This window comes from Thermobia domestica, chromosome 13, assembly GCF_964235325.1.
Source record: "Thermobia domestica chromosome 13, izTheDome1.hap1.1, whole genome shotgun sequence".
NCBI lineage: Eukaryota > Metazoa > Arthropoda > Insecta > Zygentoma > Lepismatidae > Thermobia > Thermobia domestica.
In genome coordinates this window covers 195895552-195909238 of record NC_137466.1, presented here as the reverse complement: position 1 = coordinate 195909238, position 13687 = coordinate 195895552, and positions in this window count along the sequence as shown.

The following is a 13687-nucleotide window of genomic DNA, read 5'->3' as shown; positions in this document are numbered from 1 at the left end:
TATGAGACGTGGACCTACTGATTAACGTGGAATCCGAACCACATGAGCTCCCGCCGGGAATCGAACCCGGATCTCCCACGCCAAAGGCGCGTACGCTAACCGCTTAGCCACGAAGGAGCTGTCGAAGAATGTTTTCGAAATGATTTGTTACTACTTGGATTTTGTGACAAGGGACTGTGAGGTTTAGTAAAGTGTTTTATTGTTCGTTATTTACGGATGAAGAACGTTAATTGCGTGAATTTTGAACTTGAGTCATTTCCTTTATAAGGAGAACGAAAAAATCTTGAATGAATTTCCTTTCTCACTGTCGCCAGTGCTTTGAAGCGAGATGTTGTATTTTAGTTATTTATTGTTAGCGCGGAAAGTGAAAAAACGGAGTAGGGAGAAGAAATAGATAAACTAGGGTTGCTATCTTTCCAAATAAAATGTAAGGATAGTTCTAGGAATAATGAAGAAGGAGGGGAATGTTCCAGCGGTTGTACTATAATTTCATCTTCGTATCTTATATGAAGTAAGAAAATTTTATCTTAAAGTGGGTCCGCTCAAACGGCAGAGAGCTTCCCTGGCGGGAGGGGGCAGTTACCCCTTACTCCCCACAAGTTACGGTCCTGAATTCCAAGATGACATGACTTGACTATTCCAGGTTGTAGTTGTGTCTATTATCTGGTGACGAGATCGACAAACATTTCTTTCGTATTTTCGATGACGATGAAGGTGACAGTTTGTGTTATAGTACAATGCAATAAAGTGTTGTTTTGGAATGTATCTGTATAAATTTCTTAGGATTTAGAGTTCCGGGCTTTCGGCACCTATGACCATGTTAGCCCGTCACGTTTAAGAAATGACGTTCCTCAGCGAGCACACTATCTGGGAAAAGGGAAGTGGTCTGGGACCTGTATGTTTGGTACCAGCCCGGCATTTGCCTAATGTGAATGTGGAAAACCCAGGAAAACCTCATTCAGGATGGCTGACCTGAAAAAAATCTTTTTATACTTTTTGGACCGAGTGCCACCACCGGGAATCGAACCCGGGACCGCCCGCACCGAAGGCGAGAGCGTTAACGACTACACTACGCAGTGCCACTATATAAAATTTCAGTACGAAACACCAATAATTACTTATATTTAATTACTTATATTTAAGGGTCCCCACGGTAATTCCTGGGCGTATTTCCTCTAAGGGACCCACGGTCTGTTGCTGTATTATTCACGACAACAAAAAGCTTAAAATAAGGCTTTATAAAAGAAGTTTTCGCATATAGTTTAGATTACATTGCTGCAATAACTTCTTGTATCTATATAAATGCCAGAGAGATAGATACAACAGAAAGCGACAATGCATGGGTAATAAACCCGAGGGATCCATTACAACTCCTACCTTCCCCCGTTATTTCACATTCAATCTGTAGATTCACATTCTGTCAGTAAACTGAAACTAGAGTACTTACTGTTTATAAACGATACGATTTCGATTGCATGGAATCAAGGTGATAACAGAGCAGATGGCCATAGCAGAACCCTCAATCATGCACGATCTAATAAGCATACTAAATTAGACCACACATGATGATCTGACAGCGTTCATATATGTCATTGTCAAAAATTAAACGATGCAATTTCGGTTTGCTATGAATTTTTTGCTACCAATGATTGGATCGCTGAAATATTTAAGTCCTAAACGTACTAGGTTATTTTCACTGTTAAAATGTATAGGTTGTCGGTGTACAGAGTGTGTTGCAAGTTCCAAGATTCGTGTATTGAAATATTAAAAAGAAATGTGTAAGTCATAACTTACTCTTTTACTTTTTCTTCCAGAGATACTTACCTACTGCATAATCATTTTGATAGCACGATGCGTTTCTGAAATTTTTTTAAATAAAGAATTGCAGTTAGATGGCGTTAAAATCAATAATCCAAGAGAGTTTCTAGAGCGTCATAAAAGTTGACTTTGCTGAATACGAGCGCATTCTCTGCTTTTTTTTTAAAAACCCATTGATATATATAACATTCTTTGAGATGACGGGGGAGTGTAAGCACGGTGGCTCAGTGGTAGAGCGTTTACTCCTGGCACGTGAGATCCCTAGTTCGATTCCAGGTCAATTAAGTTTGTGGTGGACAACATCGTGTCCGTTGGTTTCCTCCAACATTCTCATTCCATCAAATTATTCCATCATCATTCATTTACCTTAATGAACTGTCCCTCTTAGTCTAAACGACATAAACATGGGGGAAAGTTAAACTGGAATATTTCATTTCATTTTCTTTGAGATCAGCAGGAACCGTAAAAGTTCGATCCTACTGATTTCTGCTTCAAATCTAGTTAAATACTCAGTATATATATATATATATTTCCTTACTTAGTGAAAATTAAATTTTGTGAAATACAATTAACCATGCAACGTAGATTCCTTCCAACAAGGCATCGTGCATCCTCAAGGTGCGGATTGAGGAGAAGGGCCTCTAGAAATATAGGTTAGCTGCGGATATATTGAATAAACAGTTATGGACGACAAGGGGTGGTCCTTCGGCTTGGAAGTTTGGGGTGAGGTTAACCTCACTCTGTACAAAAACAAAATAATAATAATAATAATAATAATAATAATAATAATAATAATAATAATAATAATAATAATAATAATAATAATAATAATAATAATAAACTTGTTCAGAAACATTAACAAAAGCCTTGGACCAGGACTGATAACTGGGCACAATCTCTGCCAAATAAAATTGGCATAAAATTCGGAACACAGAACATAAGGAGTATTTAAGGTAGGCACATCAAAATGTGTAACGAATGAAATAGATAAATATAAGATTTCTCCAGCCTTGACCAGCTCCCGGGGTATTATCTGAATATTCTATTAGTGGATTTCAGTGCGAAGATAGAATGCGAGGACATTTCCAAACCGATTACAGGGATCGAAAGTGATGACAACGGCGTTACACTCGTGAACTCTACAACATCACAAAACTTTACTGTTAAAAAGTACAAATTTCCCACATCACGACATTCACAAATATACTTAAGACTTCACCTTGCGGAATAAGTACATAATCAAATTGATCACGTTTTAATAGGTAGAAGACAGTCTAACATAATTGATGTTCGGTCGTTTAGGGGAGCTGACTATGACACTGACCATTACCTGATAGCAACGAGAGAGAGGATCGTTGAAACAAGATAGTATTCAGGATCTGAAAACTGAGAGGTTTAATTTAAATAAATTAGAGGACAGTCATACAAGAGGGGAGTACCAGACTGAAGTGCCAAATAGATTCTCGGACTTAGCAGGCTCAGAATGGACTAGTGTTGAGGATACTTGGGTCAAAATTAGGTATAACATCAAACTTTCAGGAATAGAAAAGATGGTGTATTCGGAAATACATAAGAACAACACGTAGTTCAACTCGGAATGCTCTAAACTAGCAGAGAAGAGAATAGAGGCAACATTCCGTTGCTACAAAATCCAAACGAAATAACTGGATAACATTTCGTTGACATGAGGCAGAAAACTTTCAAAACTATTAGAACAAAAAAATGTATTTCTACACTTAAAATTATTGAACTTGAATATATCAGTAAAACCAAAAAAAGCCTTCATGATGTACGTAAGGACATCAACAAATTTAAAGAAAAGGATATCAACCTTGCGCTTAAATATAAAGGCAAACGGACAGTAAAATTCTCATGGATGCGGGTAGTATTTTGGGGTAAGATATGTTTGACAATTTCCTTTACACACACACAGGTATAAACTAACGTTCGTGGAGAAAGGGAAATACATACAACAGAACCGAATATTCCGTCTAACCGACCAGAAATTTAAATTGCTATGCAGAAATTAAAGAAATACGAATTTCCGCGTGTAGACGTAATTTCTACTGACTTAGATTTAACTGGAGGAGGAAAATTGTGAACGAGATATGCACAGTTATTATCCTTCTCTGGAACAAGAAGGAATTGCCACAAGAATGGATGGAATCAATTATTATTCCAATTCACAAGAAATTCGACAAAACGGATTGTAATAACTATAGAGACGTTTCTCTTTTATCAATATCCAATCCTCTAAATATTAGGTCGATGCATAAGTTCGTGCGGTTTTCTATTGTGTTGGTAACGATGCGACGTGAAGCGATTGTTTATCGTTATTCTATTGTTTTACCGTAGTTTGGAGTTTGTGCGTTGTCAAACACCGGTTTTCTTGGTTGTAGACGTTATAGTTTATATATTTCAGACAAACTAATACGGAATGTCAAGTTGAGAAAAGTGATAATTTCCGTCACATTTTACTCTGCGAGTTTAACCGAGGATCCAGTGCAGCAAAAACTGCGAGAACAATTTGTGCTGTGTACGGCAATGAAGCAATTGCTGAAAAAATAGCAAAGAAAAGCTTCCCTTGACCAATGGCTAACAGATTTCTTCAAGTCAAAACTAAAACAGTTCTACAGGCGAGGCATTGAACTGCTACCTGAACGTTGGCAGAAGGTCACAGATAGTGGAGGTGAATACATCACTGAGTGATTGTGAGTTAATGTGATTGACAGTACAATGTATGCAATGTCTGTGTTGTATTTGTATTTGAATTAACAGAACAGCAGAATAAACATAAAATATAAAACATAAGAACCGCACGAACTTATGCATCGACCCAATATTATAGTAACAAATTTGATCTCATACATAAGTGAAATTATTGGAAATTATCATCCCGGATTTAGGCGAAATCGATCCACTATCAACCAAACATTTACAGTTTTGTCAAATACTGACAAAGAAATGGGAATACAATACTCCAATATATCAAATACTTATTCATTTCAGAAAAACTACAACTTTGTTAGGAAGGAGACATTGTGCAATATTCTTATCGTATTTGGTATATCGAAAATGCTAGTTAGCCTAATTAAGACGTGTTTAAATGAATTCGAAAGTAAAGTCTCAACAGGAAAATACCTGTCAATAAGATTTCACGTCGAGATTGTCTGAAATACGCATGTTTCGGTGGCGTATGTGTCGCTTTCTTTACCTTGATATGGACCATCTGTTTTATTATCTTTCCTTTCAAATGAAATGAAATCGTTGTGTTTAACGTCCCTCGATTATGCCCTTTAGGCCAAGATGATTCAGGCAAAGGAGACGATGATTCAGGCAGAGGAACGTTGATGGAAAAATTGATGGGATGAGAATGTAGGAGGAAACGGGATTACAAGAGAAAAGTCACAGACACGATGTTGTCCACCGCAAACTTACTTGGCCGAGGGTTAAACCACAGACCCCACGCACCATGGGTAAGAACACTACCACTGAGCCACCTTGCCCTCCTTTCAAATTCTATAGTTTACACTACTCGGTTCATGTCAGTGGATATTGCTTTTGTTTTTCAACATAAATATCTTTATTATACACCGTGTTTCAAATAGAATGACCTGATTTTGGAGGGTAATAATTACGGAACACGGGAGTTGCCGGCAAGGAAATGAGTGTTGTTTGAATGGGCGTGGCCTAAAGTTTCAAAAAATCTCCGTTAGATGTCAGTCAATGCATCTCTTAAGGATGTTATAAATAGAGGATCTGCCCATGTGTATCTTCATCCTATTAAATTGATGAAACCAGAAAATAACCGAGCATCGGCAGGTCTGATTGGCTACTCTCGTTTCTGCCATTGTTTGATTGGATACTTTTGTTTCCGCCATGATTGTTGGCTCAAAACATTGCGATCCTATTGGGCAGAGTGGGCAGAATAGGGGTGGCAAAACTGTGACGTATGGCTTCAAGATTTTGTTGTAAGGACAGATGCTCTATTTTATAAGATCCTTGGCATCTTCTCAGTTTGCAGTCAGTCAGAAATAAGATGGCGCACACTCAACAGAAGGCGTTTTCTGTGCTGCAGTTTGCAAAGATTGAGTCAGTGATTTCGATCCAGCGTGCTTTTCGTCGGCGTTTCGGCATTGATCCGCCTAGACCCCAAAACATTCGTTATTGGTATCGCAAATTTGAAGAAATAAGATGCTTGTGCAAAGGTAAGAAAAGTCCAGGTCCTCCTCACACTTCCGAAGTTCATGACAAATTTAGTTATCGTCTGAATGTTGTTCGTGCATCTGCTGGTGGACAAACAGAGAGCATTTGTAATAGCCTAGCTAAAACTTGAAGATTTTGTGAGTATTTTGCAATTTATCCCATTTTTGAGATATGTTTTTATCAATACATATGGACTTTTAAAATCAGGTCATTCTTTTTGAAACACACTGTAATTATATTCACCACAAGTTTTCCTCAAATCAAAGTCTTTTCTTGTTTCTTTTATAGTGACGAAGGGATAGCGTTGTGCGTTAGAAACTTCTTATCAACTTTTTCCCCCTTTCTGCTTCACAATCCCACATATCTTGCGTATGTGAATAACTTACGATATATATATATATATATATATATATATATATATATATATATATATATATATATATATATGTAATGTCCTATACTATACGTTCTACACGTTCACACACACACTCAAACATTAACCCTGAGAAACGCATACCGTATGTATTGTGTTTATATGCTGTTGTGTATGTTTCTAGAACAATACACACATGATTATGCTGGAACAACAAACCCAAATGAAGTATTTGTGTATTTAGCTTCAGAATAGGCTGAATATATACAATGTTATTCAGGGAGAGTATAGACGGGTTTGGTCAATGGAGAAGGGAAGAGAGAGTGGAAGCGGTATATATCTGAGTGAATGCGAGGCAACAGCATATATATATATAAATGGTGTGTGTATTCCCGTGCACTGTTGATAATATTCAGTGTTGATTTTAATTCCAAATTAAACCAAAACTTGGCGACCAAAGATAGGAGCTCCCTAGATAAAAGAAAGGAAAAAAAACATAAATAACTCCATTAAAGCTCCATGAGTTTACGAAGAAAAATTCTGAATTACTGACTTATGTAGGAACTTCCCTAATAGCAGAGAAAACTTGCAAGTCGCTTGCTGTAAGCTTTCCAATCGGCCAAGCTTGCATCCAACTTGATTGGAAAACGTGCAAGCATGCCGCAAGCTGGATTCCAGTAACGAAGTTGCATGGGAGCAATCTAACATTCAGTGTTCCATTCAAGCTTGACGCAAGTGTTTTACAAGTCAAGTCAAGTGAATAGCCAATGAATGGCCAGTGATTCTATGACGCTCTGCAAAGGGTCTAAAACATTGCTTACAAGTACAACAAAAGGCAGATTGTATGAAAGCATGCGTTTCAAGTGCAAGCGTAGAAAGCCAAAACCCAAGCACCCACCAATTGACCGAAAGCTTTCTTGCTACTAGGTTTAAATTTATTTTCAAGATTTCTTATTGGTTAGGCGGAGAATCGGTGGTGATGTATAACTCAATGGTTAGCGTGTGGGCTTTGGTGCACCAGGTTCTAGGATTGTCAGAGAGAGCGCAGACTTTATCAGTGTACATCTCAGTATTGTAAGACAAATGATACTTTGGTTGATTCAAAAGATAGCAAACTCAATTCGATGGGTGCTGATGTAATAATTTAAGGCAAATCCTGTACCGCCACAACATAATACGAAATTTCAGTGGCGAAGCCTGTTTGCAACACAAAGTAACGACTTCTTTCACAGATCAAGTAAAAAGAAGTGCTCGAAGTGAGTTCTTTCATAAGTACAGAATGTTTATAAAATATGTATCCAAGATCACGACTGAAACGACTGAAATTATGGCAAACGCCGAGACATCTTGTTGCATTCAAGGACAATCTTTATGAGCCGAAAATGACGTACCCAAGTACTTCCAAAAGTATGATGAAGGCTAGCGATCATCTCCAAATATTTGAGTTAGGAAGAAAGAACAAATACTACATCGTTCTAAACAGTCACGATAAAATTTGTTGCAATGTCGGTATGCTGTATTATTCCATACAAAATGACTGAGCGTATTAAAAATATTTGTTATTTGATGACTTATAAAACGATATATCACAAAATCATTTTGTTACTTTAAATACCTGGAGATCATTTTCCTTCATGATTCTCCTAGGGATGGATAACACAATTTATGTGGTTCATGAAGTTCGAATGATGAAGATATGCGTCAAAGCTTTTTTTTCCCCTATATGTTCAGTTTCTCTTGAGATTCAAAATTGAATTAAACAAAATCTTCTAATATAGTTCCCTACGTTTATACATTTTAGGCTAAATGAGAGGAGCGGTTAACGAACTATTATAAAGAAATTGGTGGAATAAGAAACTGGGAAGGAACAGCATAACGCTGAGAAAATGCACTGATTCGATGTTTATCCACCATAAACTCATAGTCAGTGGCAGGTCTAGAAGGTAAAAACGGGAGGGCGGGGTATCCAGACCCCAGACTATGATAGGTATATCATGAGTTTATTATACACTTTCCATCACTCAAAACACTGGAAGGGGGGGGGGGGCTAGGCCCCCGGTCCCAGCCCAGATCCGCCACTGCTCATAGTGTATGTTCTCGGATCGTGCCTTAAACGCTTCACAACCAGAAGGGCCGCAGTGGCTCAGTGGTAGAGCTTCTTAGTTCTCGTTTTCTTATCATTTTTGATTCTATGCCTGTGAATCGCAAGATGTTTTCAATCTAAATGAATTGACATATCATGCGACGGATGATGGCTAAAACCGTCCTCTTCTCTCCTACCCATGCTAAAACGTCTTCGTCTGTTACCGCTTCGTCGATCTTACCTACTCCATTTCCCTCCAACACACATTAACCTCTTAATATATAGGGTGTTTCAAAACAACACCGACAACTTTTGGGTGGTAATTTCTGACACCAAGATAAGATAAAAAGTATAGACCAATCTAAGTGCACAAATGCTTCCTTTCGGAGTTATAGGCTGCCGAAAACGTGAAAAATTGAACTTTAAAGATCCATAGCTCCAAAAACTATCGGATCTACTGTAGTCGGATTAAGACTTCACTTAGGATCTAATATGTGCTCTATACAAAAATCCATGTTTTAGATTACTGCGGTACTTCCGCAACAATTTTTATGCAGGTAGTCGGACAGTACTTGAAATTATATGCCCATAGCCAAACTCTCTATATAAAAATTGATTCCTGAATACCTCAGGATTCTGAAACATGTATTTTTGGATAGCTCACATATTAATTGCTAAGTGAAGTCTTGACACGACAACGATAGGTCCCACAGTATTACAGCTATGGACCTTTAAAGATCATTTTTACATAGTTTCGGCAGCCTATAACTCGGAAAGGAAGCATTTATGCACCCAGGTTGGTCTGTACTTTTTGTGTTATCTTGGTGTCAGGTATCACCTCACAAACGTCGTCGATGTTGTTTTGAAACACCCTGTATACATTTTGATCATGAAGGAGTTTCGATTTTAATGCATTTTTAAACTATTCAATTGAAATTATAACTTAAAAAGAACATTATGAATTTTGATGATTAGATGCCGGATTTCTATGCACAATCAAACCCTTAGATATGCATGCAAATATGCACGAAAAAATAAAAAAATATGCACTAAAATATGCATTAAAAATTTTAACATATACACTGAAATATATATATATATATATATATATATATATATATATATATATATATATATATATATATATATATATATATATATATTTTAAGAGAATAAAAATTTCAATTTCTTATAAAAAATATATTATCTTAATCACTTCTGTTGCTAGAATTATATTGTCTTCCTTAGGTTTGCTTCTGTAAACCCTCTGCGTTTATCAGTGAGAAACGTTTTGTAGATCGTAAAGCTCCTTTCTATGTCAAGAGAAGTCGCTAGTGCATGTGAAAAACACCAAACGTCTTCGTGTGTTAGGTCCTCTTCCAATTCCTCGTTTCCATCAACAAGTACCTTTTCAACGTCACAGATTGTTTTGAACCCGGGATTTCTGCCTAATACTTTGCAAATTTATCTGACGCAATTTTCGCAACATCGTGAATATCACTGGACAAAGTCTGCGATAATTCGCCTATCAAGGAGAGTGAATGCTGCAATGCATTATTACGGGATTCTAACTGTCTGGTAATTTTATGTATCCTCGAGAAGTGGTTGTGTTTCCACATGTAGAAAAAACATTTTTTGGGACACTTAAATAGCGGTTGCATCATTGGGATTTAGTGAGTCTACAACTGTCTTCACTTGATTTAAATTATTTGCATAATACGACACAGCTTCTAGCGACGAACCCCATCGGTTAAAACTAGGGATGGCCACAAAGTTCCGGTTCCGGTGGGGTTCTCGAAGATCCGGTTTTCAGAACCGGTTCTGGAACCGGTTCCAGATCTGGATCCGAAAACCCGGTTCCAGAATCGGATCTTAGGAACCGGTTTCAGACCTGGATCTGAAAACCCGGATCCAGAACCGGATCTTAGGAACCGGTTCCAGATCTGGATCTGAAAGACCCAAAGATCTGTAAAGGAGGCACAAAGTTCACCTTCAAAAATAATGCAAAGAGGACCATGCGCTTGTGCCTTCCCCGCCCAGACCCGCTTGTGCCCCCTGAAAAATAATTTGGTCCACAAGTGGGTGTTTAGCCAAATGAGTTGGCCAGTTTGCCTGTTTAGCCAATGAGTCTGCCAGTTACCCAGTTCATTTAGCCAAATGAGACAAGCTGCCGCCGCGTGGGCGCCTGCCTGTCGCTTCTACCATTTCATCTAGCATACTGTTCACAGCTTGCCAGCAGCTCGGGTTTAGCGTAGGGATGTTCACAAAGTTTCGGTTCCAGCGGAACCGGTTCCGCGAGGAACCGGTTCAAGACCTGGATCCGAAGAACCGGTTCCTGACCTGGATTCGAAAAACCCGTTCCGGAACCGGATCTTCTAGAACCGGATCCGTTTAGACCCGAAATCCGGTTCCACCAGGAACCGGTTCTGGTCATCCCTAGCTAAAACTAGTACCAGAGGTAGCAGGACATTTTTCGCAACTTCGAGAAAGATACGTACGTGCGATGGAACTTTCGCCAATACTTTCATTACATTTGGTACAAGTGCGTCTACTTCCCGATATTGGCATCTGATTATTTCTGTTATGCGATGATCAACGTGTGCAAGGTAAGTCAGGTGGACTAATTTAGGATACAACACTTTATGATATTATTCTATAACATATTATTCTACATCTGCATTTACAAAGTGACTGAGTTCACTTTAAATATAACCTATTTTTAAAGATATACCCTGAAATGTGCTAGTACGTAGGGATAAAATTCGGAAGTATGCAGTATCCTGCAAAGTTTACGAAATATGCATGCATATTGAAATTCACTCAAAATATGGACTTATATGTACTATCACATGCGTCTCAAACGAATCCTTAAAAGTCCGTATGAAAGAAAAAAAATACTTTCCATACGTTCCTGCATATTACTATAAACATGCATTTTGCATATAAATCCAAGCTGTAGTGATAATAATATTTATTGTGTAACGATTTCTCGTTAAATAATAATATAAAAAAGAGAGATTAAAGAGCATTTATGTGGAGAGGGATTTACTTAACTTCTGCGTGTAAAAATATTGTTTATTTTTGACTTATCTGGAGGCTAGCGCGCTATCAATTTTAATACTACTTAGAGCGCCACTTGTAAGAGGTGGTGGAATGCCGAACTAGGCTGAAAGGAAGAAGCGCGCTGGAGTTTGCCCGGCCATACAAGTGTGAAATTGGGAACGGCTAACACTTCGCCTATGAGCTCGGATAAGATTATAGTTACATTGAAGTGAACCATGAGTTTATTAAAAGTTATGGAAGTAAAATCGTATTGTGGCAATGATTATCGATATAAAGATATAGTGCTATCCGAAATCTATATGCTGTTAAATTACACTATAATGGATTGTCCGTGGAAGTACTTTCTTAAATTATTTGGTTAGTTCATCCATATTTCCATTTTGACTATCTATTGATTGGATTGAATTTTTCCATGAGTGGACTGTTCGTGTGGGTGATCAAGTGAAATCAGTAATTATACCGATTATGTGAGAGTTTTCGTTAATATTGCTATTTCCTCAATCTACGAGTTAAGTATGGAATTACTCTCCCACTTCGGCAAACTATTATGCTATTTAAAGATGTACCTAGGCATAAATGTGGAGTCCTATGTAACGAAGAATTGCTGTTCGTAACTTAGCCTATACAATCTATTAGGTAAGTTAAAGACTTACTTTCTAATATTGTATTTAATCTTCTCAATAAGTGCAATTCTGACTACTAGTTGTTTCAAATAATGAGGTTATATAGCATAAGATAGATATCATTGTATGTGGTTAGTTCACATTATAATTATTGAAATTACTTTCAGAAGTATAACTAAAATAGTTGTTTTGCAATAACATTACTTATACCCTAATAATATATCTATATTATTGAGAATTGTATATATCTATTTTGTATTCAATTGATACGATTCTTTATTATAAAGAAGGTTCGTTTAAATTCCTAAAAATTTTATTTCTGTCTAGTATATAACCCACGTCATTTCTTTAGTTTGAGAAAGATTAGTTGTAGGAGATCATTCGAATTGCATTACGTATATGGAAATTAGTATTTTAATATGAAATTTAAACAACGTGTGTAAGGTAAGATATTGGATGAGAGTTCCTCCAACATCCGCATTTCACCTTTATTTTGTATTACAAAATTTTATACCCGAGAGTATTAAATAAGATTGTGTAGTGGGCATTTGGGTATTTTATTATTCTAAGCTCACTGGCCGATTCAGAATTCGTCCCTTGATGAATTTTGTTACAATTGATAGTTCAACAATGAGATACATGCATCTGGAAAGCCCTTAAAATAAAACCCCAAATACGAGGGAAAGCCCAAAATTATCCGCAATGAAGCGATAACGTTTCTTATATTGTCCATACTGACTTCTGTCCTCGTTTATTTTATTGTTATGTTGTTGTGTTCATGTTATGAAAGTTTAATCCTAATTAGTCCATTTTTCTTCTTAGATCATGACCGCTCCATAAGCAGTTTGTACCAAAGAGGAATAACGAGCAGTGATCCGGTTTTTGGGGTCAGAAAGTGTATCAGAAGAAGCAACTCTTTCAAGACTTTTACCACAATATGGGAACAGTGTCTTGCCACAACGTAGTGTCTACGAATGGATTGAAAAGTTTAAAAAAATGGTCGCAACAAGTATTACGGACAAAGAAGGAGCCGGACAAGTGAAACTTAAGTCTGTTGTGAGTGATTTCGTAAGCAGAACCATGCCTAATTTCCAGACGATGTGCTACTTCATCAACAGTCACTCTTCTGTCTAACAGAACGATATCCGATTCACTACTCGTTGTTCCTCTTTGATGTTGAATTGAATTGATTTTGAGTTTAACGTCCCGTTCAGCAGCGAGGCTATATGAGGCGTGGTCCTACTGATTAACGCGGAATCCGAACCAGATGAACTCCCGCCGGTAGTGATGAGCGCAAGAGTCTTGGTCTTGCAGTTTTTGCAAGAGTCTTGCATGCAAGACCAAGACCAAGACCAAGACCAAGACCACGAATCCCGATGCAAGACCAAGACCAAGACCAAGGGGTGCAAGACCAAGACCAAGACCAAGACCATACCTGCAAGACCAAGACCAAGACCAAGACTCTTGCGCAAGAGTCTTGCACAAGTACCGACACTACTTGAATTTTTTTATAGAATGTAA